The sequence below is a fragment of the Apodemus sylvaticus genome, chromosome 6 (assembly GCF_947179515.1).
Source record: "Apodemus sylvaticus chromosome 6, mApoSyl1.1, whole genome shotgun sequence".
NCBI classification, from domain to species: domain Eukaryota; kingdom Metazoa; phylum Chordata; class Mammalia; order Rodentia; family Muridae; genus Apodemus; species Apodemus sylvaticus.
Genome location: NC_067477.1, coordinates 53,382,617 through 53,388,983, shown reverse-complemented (window position 1 = coordinate 53,388,983; position 6,367 = coordinate 53,382,617). Strand labels below are relative to the sequence as shown.

General features: G+C 45.9%; 1 pseudogene; it reads right to left on the bottom strand.

Moving 5' to 3' along the window:
- Nucleotides 1–279: 279 nt before the first annotated feature.
- Nucleotides 280–6,367, bottom strand: part of LOC127687912 (40S ribosomal protein S8-like) — a 72,454-nt pseudogene continuing 66,366 nt past the window's right edge.

Sequence of the window (6,367 nt, the reverse complement as noted above, 5' to 3'; positions counted from 1 at the left end):
AGGATGCTCCTTCCTAAGGGTTTAAAGTCAGACTGGTCACCAGGCCTGGTGGCTCACGCCCTTAATGTAGCACTTGAGAGACAGAGGCAGGCAGGACTCTTGAGTTTGAGGCTAGCCTAGTCTACATAGTGAGCTCCAGGACAGCCAGGACTGTCACAGGGAGAAACCTGGTCTCAAAAAAAACAAAACCCAAAATGAAATTCTTTTAAAAGACAGAGGAGTCCCAGCTACAAGGGCATCAAATGGGAGTGGTCTGCAGAGGCTCAGCCCGCCCTCTCTTCAGGGGACCTGGACTGCGAGCTGCCTAACATTTTCTTTCAGATTCCCAAAGAGCTGAGCCTCTAAGGATTTCACAAGCAAAGACAGCTCCTTGGGAGTCTCAACACGCCAAACTCGGCTCAACCGTGTCAGCCCTCGCTTTGCTTTCTTCTCACTAGGGTGGCCAATCTCCTTTACAGCTCTAGCTGTGTACAGCCGGCTTCTTCCGGGCTGTTCATCCCCCAGGAGAGCGCCGGTTCCTCGATTCCTCGTATGAATCTCTTCTAAATAAGGAACGCTGCTTTCTTTGTGTCCAGTGGAAAGTTCTACTTGATCTACCGTATGAATGAGATCTGAGCCCGTCTGCTCTCTGCTGTGTGCTGAGAAAAGATGAACGCGAATTATGTGTCAGATCTTCGTCACTAAAGTATTTCAGGAGTCTTGTTTCAACGGGTCACAGCATCCTGAACAATGTATGTGTTGGTTATTAGTCCTGATTATTTTTTTGGACCACTTCCGTCTTTCAAGTGCTGAAGCCACGGGCGCGTGTGCACCATGCCAAGCTATTCGTCCGGTGTTGTATGGGACACAATTCAGACACAAAGATTATTGCAGTTTGCGGGGCTTGGTTGGTTGGTTTTGGTTTTTATGTTTGTTTGGGATTTTCTGTGTGTTTGGTTTTGTTTGAGACAGGGTTTCTCTGTGTAGCTCTGTCTACCCTGAAGCTCACTCAGTAAATAAGGCTGGCCTCAAACTCACAGATCTTCGTGCCTCTGCCCAACTGCTGGGATTAAAGGTGGGCACCATTACTGCCCAGTGGGCAACTTCTTAAAACGCAAACTTGGGATTTGAACTTAGACCTACATTTTCTGATGCCTGGTTTTATATTGCCTTGTGGCTCTTTCCTCTCTTCTCCCAGTCTACCCTCCCAAGACACATTTCACAGACACATACACACCTATTTCCTTGCTTTCATCAGTGCCCTTAATTTCAAATTCTAGAGGTTAAAAAATAAAATAAAAAGTCAACCGTTTTCCATGTAAAAATTAATTGAGGGAAACAAAATGACCTATAAAAAAATGCCTGTTTCTGGAATTTCCCTGAAGATTCACAGGCCTGTACTAATCCCCTCTGAGACAACATCTTAGAACTATCATCCTATTACATGGATTCTAATGGCCCTTTGCTGCCATTAGAATTGCGAGTGGTTCTCTTTCTCTGTGTCTCTATGTCTCTCCCTCTCTCCCTCCTTCTCCCTCCTGTTCTCTCTCTCCCTCTCTCTCTTTCTCCCTCTCCCTCCCTCCCTCTTTCTCCCTCTCCCTCCCTCTGTCCCCTCCCCTTCTCTTTCATTTTGACCCAGAGGTTTATGTAACCACAGTCATTTTCTTACCTGCCTAATACCACATTCCTCTATGCCTTCCCTTCCTTCCCATTTGGTTTTCTTCCCAGACCTTTCTGTGTCTTAGTAAAAGTTAGCAAGTGGACCAGAGCAACTAGGAAAGTGATGGCAGGGACCCTAGAGAAGCAACCACATAAGAATGTAAGGTTTGCCTGAGAAGAGACTGCTTTTTCTTTAGACACAGTCAAGTCATCTGTAAACTGCAAGCTAGTTCCCTCTGTGCCTTGTCTAAGTGCACAGTCTAAGCTGGCAGCTCGTGTGAGACCACGTGGGAAATGGGATGCATCCTGGTCTCCTCTTCCCTGAGACAGGGACTCCTAAGCCACCGGTAATTGCCAAGTCATTGTCTTCTGATCTGGGTACCTAACCCCTGAATGTGTTTTATATTATGAGAGTACAGACCCCTAAACAGGATCTTTCTTTAAATGATGAAGCAGAAAGGCTGAAAGATAATCCTACAACCAAAGCAACCTTTCCTCCCGTGCAAGAGAAACAAGAGGGGGAGGAACAAGGTGTCTTCTGTGTCCACTGCTGTTCTGGATGGAAGCTGGTGGCCCAGGAGTGCCAGGGGCCATGCTGTGTTTCAGGTGTGTCCTTTTCTTTGTAATAGAGAAGAGTTACCATTTTCAGCTAAGAAATTAATAAAGTCATTAGTCTAAGGGCGACACATCTATGAGATGACAGGAACCACAACCAAGCTCTGATATCTTAGGTTATCCCTGACACAGATATCTCCAGTAAGTGGATTAGTAAAGTACAGGCTGTTTGTTAAGACCACCTGACACAGCCGGGTGGTGGTGGCGCTCACCTATAATCCCAGCACTCTGGGAGGCAGAGGCAGGCAGATTTCTGAGTTCAAGGCCAGCCTGGTCTATAGAGTTCCAAGACAGCCAGGGCTATACAGAGAAACCCTGTCTCGGAAAAACCAAATCCAAAAAAAAAAAAAAAAAAAAGACCACCCAACACTAACCAAATCACAGTTCCTGTTGCTGGGACCTACAGGCTTTCTGGAGAATGGATCCTGTTAGAGCACAATGCAAACCCCCCTCTTCAAGGATAATTGTTTCGTCTGACTCTCGTTTTGCACACATCTTTCTCAGAACTGACATCTTTCAGAGCATGGCAAAGTCTCAGCTCAGTGTCAAGTGCAATGAAGCCTTCTATTTTCCTTAAAGCAGAAAAGGTTTCAAATATATTTTCCCATCCTGACGGCAGTGACAAATGGGACTTTAGCTCAAACGGATCCCAGATGGGCTCTCTGAACCCCAGACAGCTCCATGCAAATGAGGAGACACTAATCCGGTTTGCTGTTTTGTATTGTTTTATTGTGGCTTGCTTTTGGTTTCTCTGTGTGTGTGTGTGTGTGTGTGTGTGTGTGTGTGTGTATGTGCATGTGCTCTCGTGTGCTTTTTTTAATGTCAGAAAGACTCGGAGGGTTTCTTTCATTCTTTTTAGGAGCCTGCTCCCACCCCCATTGCTCTTTTCTACCTTTGGCAGCAGTGGGGTGCTACTAGGAAACTGGATGGCTGGATGACTAGGGGGGACCAAGGAAGAAGCCAGAGTCGGGAAGACAAGAGGCTCTGTGACCAGGTCAAGTACTGTGTTCACAGAAGGATCTCCATGTAACTGTCTCAGCCCTGACAGTGAGCTGAGGGCCAGATAAAAAGACCAGTGAACTTATACTGCAAGTCAGAGAGATGGGAAATAGTTCAGACTTTTAAGACAACAGGATCTGAGGCGTGACCCTCAGCTCTGCCTTTGTAGTAGTGACATATCCATAATGCTGCCCGAATTAAGTTGCCTTCAAACAAAACTTCTATAAAAATATGGAAGGGACAGATTATCTGGGCGTTCACTCCAGGATTCGTGTGTATGTGTGTGTGTGTGTGTGTGTGTGTGAGAGAGAGAGAGAGAGAGAGAGAGAGAGAGAGAGAGAGACTTAAATAAATAGGAATGCTCAACAAGGATAGGTGGGTGACAAGGCCACCACCCCAGGCTTCTACTGGCCAAAGACCAGGAACAGGCAGAAGGCCCTTATATTAATGGCTTCTATTACTAAATTGTAGGGTCAAGGTGGCTTCTGGAGAAAATCATCAGTGGGTCACTTGGGAGCTTCCGGTAGCAGTAAACTCCAACCTGACTAAAAGGTAGACTGGAGAGACGGCTTAACGGTCAGAAGCAGGAGATGCTCTTCCAGAGAATGAGGGTTCGAATCCCAGCACAGACATGGCAGCTCACCACTGCTCTAACTCAAAAGCCAGAGGATCTGCCATCCTTTTTCTGGCCTTCATAGGCACTGAGCACATGTGGTGAGTGGACATACATACATGCAAAACACTCATACATGTAATGTGTAGTTCTGGGTTACCAACATTTTAATAACTTAATAATTTAAAGCCATGATGGTGAATGCCACCTGACATCTCTCAGTACAGCCTGGACTCATAGTGCCACACCAAGACACAGATTTAAAAATATTTCTTTTTTTAACGTTTTTATTTTAATTGAAATATAATTATATCACATTCCCGCCCCCCCTTTCCTCCCTCCAATACTTCCCGTGCCCCCAGCTTCCTCTCAAATTGATGGCTTCACTTCTGATTCCAGTTGGTACATGTGTATATGTATTGTGAGTGTAGACTAATAACTATATAACTATAACCTGCTGAGTCTGTCTAGTGTTGTTGATTGCGTGTATATGATTTCAGGGCTGACCACTCCTTATTGGAGAACCAATTAGGGGACACATTCCCCGGGGAGAGACTAATTCTTTAATCTTTCTTAAATGAGAGATTCTTTTTTTCTACACTCATCCCCAAAAGGCTTTAAAACAAGAAAATATCGGACTCATTTACAACCAACTAAATAAATAAATAAGACAAAAAGATTAAAAGCCACAAGAAGACAGCACAATTAGCAACTTTAAAGGTCATTTTGAAGTACGAGGAGAGGGGGGCAGAACGGAGTGGGTCCCACGGGGCGCTCTCTAATTACTTGGCCGCGTGACTCAATAGTGAAGTTGGGCAGAGAGATGGCAGTGGTCTGTGGGCCTTGTGGGGGACTAGATGAAAACTGCTTGAGAAGACATTACCCGGGAACTTCCATCCTGCCCAACGGAGGTACCGGGATTCCCCTCACTGCTGCCCTCCCCAGACACACATATACCGGTGCACACACTAATCTAAACATTCCTCTCTCCTCGTTACCCTCAGCTGGCTACCACTCAAGACTTATAAGCCAAACTAATTCAGGCTAAAGTGCTCAGGAATACCAGGAGATATCCGCTTGTCTTTTACCTCTCTCAAAAGTTTGAGAAATTTTATTTGCTCCCTGGAAAAAGTAATTCTTTTATCAAGTGAAAAATCCTACAAAGGGGGAAAATAAATGGATCTTTCTAGAGATTCGGTCGAGGAGTTTCCCTGACTAGAATAATGTCCTCTGAACATAGCAGGTGTCACCACCTTAATCAGAGCAATTGTGATGACTCAAAGGTAACCCTGAAGATCGCAGAGAAAGAGCTAGGAGGTCTCCTTAAACCCCTGACCCGGAGTCCAGCCTCCTCCTGTGCTTGGGCCCCCTCCCAGCTGTATGTGATTCTGTTCTAGCTGCATGTGGTTTTGTGGTTTCGTGAGATGCTAGACAGTTGTATAAAAGGTAGAAAATTAACTAAACACGGGACCCCGCCTCTGCAACTGCACTAGGTGAGTCTGTTTGTTGACATATGGGCTTTGAGGTCACCGACACTCCTGTAGGTAACCCCTCATCTAAGCATCTCTAAGTAAGACAATAAACTCATTGATTCACCGAGGTAAACCTGGATGTAATCATGACTCTGCTCTGTCATTGGTACCCTCTCCATGCTACCTAGACTTTTGTTTAATCTCCCCCAAAACGTTCGTGCAACACCCCCTTTCCTCAAAACACAATACAAAGGCAGCAGCTGTTCCTGCTTTCCTAGAAAAAGCAGACTGTAAACAGTAGCAACCTGAACGAACTATTGTCAGCTGAAGGTCTTGTTCTGACACGCAGAACACCAGGGACTTATGAACAATTTGCCCCCTGACCTACATCTCATCTAAGCCTCGATATTTTGAAAGGACCATGTCAAGTATCACGGGCCCGGGAGGGGAGCAGGGGTATTGTACTGTGAGCATGGAAATTCAGTGCAGACCTGTGCCGTCCAGCTTAGAGGGGATACAGAGAGAAAAGGGAAGATCTTGTCTCAGTAGCCCCTGGCCCGTTGGGACCTCTCCCGGAGAGCTGTGGAGCGGTAGTCTCTCCATCACAGATGCAGAAAGAAAGAAAAAGCGTGCCCACGAGTTAAGCTGCCTTTGAGCAGTCCTGCTTGGGCCAACCAGCAACCAAGCAATTCCCTTTGCAACAATTTTACATGGCCTTTTTAAAAATATAGAATGAAAGACAAAGTGCATGGCCTATAAATCACGGAAGCAAAACTGAGCCAGGACCTCTGACTTCCCACTCCCAGAACCAGAGACTTCTGTCCATCCTGTTCCGCCCAGACTTTCTCTTTAAGCATACAAGCTGCATCTTTAGAAATGTTTAGCCTTCAGCTACTCGCATTTAATCAGAAGACGGAATTGTGAGCCCCGGCTGTGCACTTCAGCAGCTGCGACCTCCGAGGCACCCAGAGAGGATGTACTTTGAAGGCCCTGGTTCCTGGTAAAAAGCAATGAAAGCCTCCAAGATCGA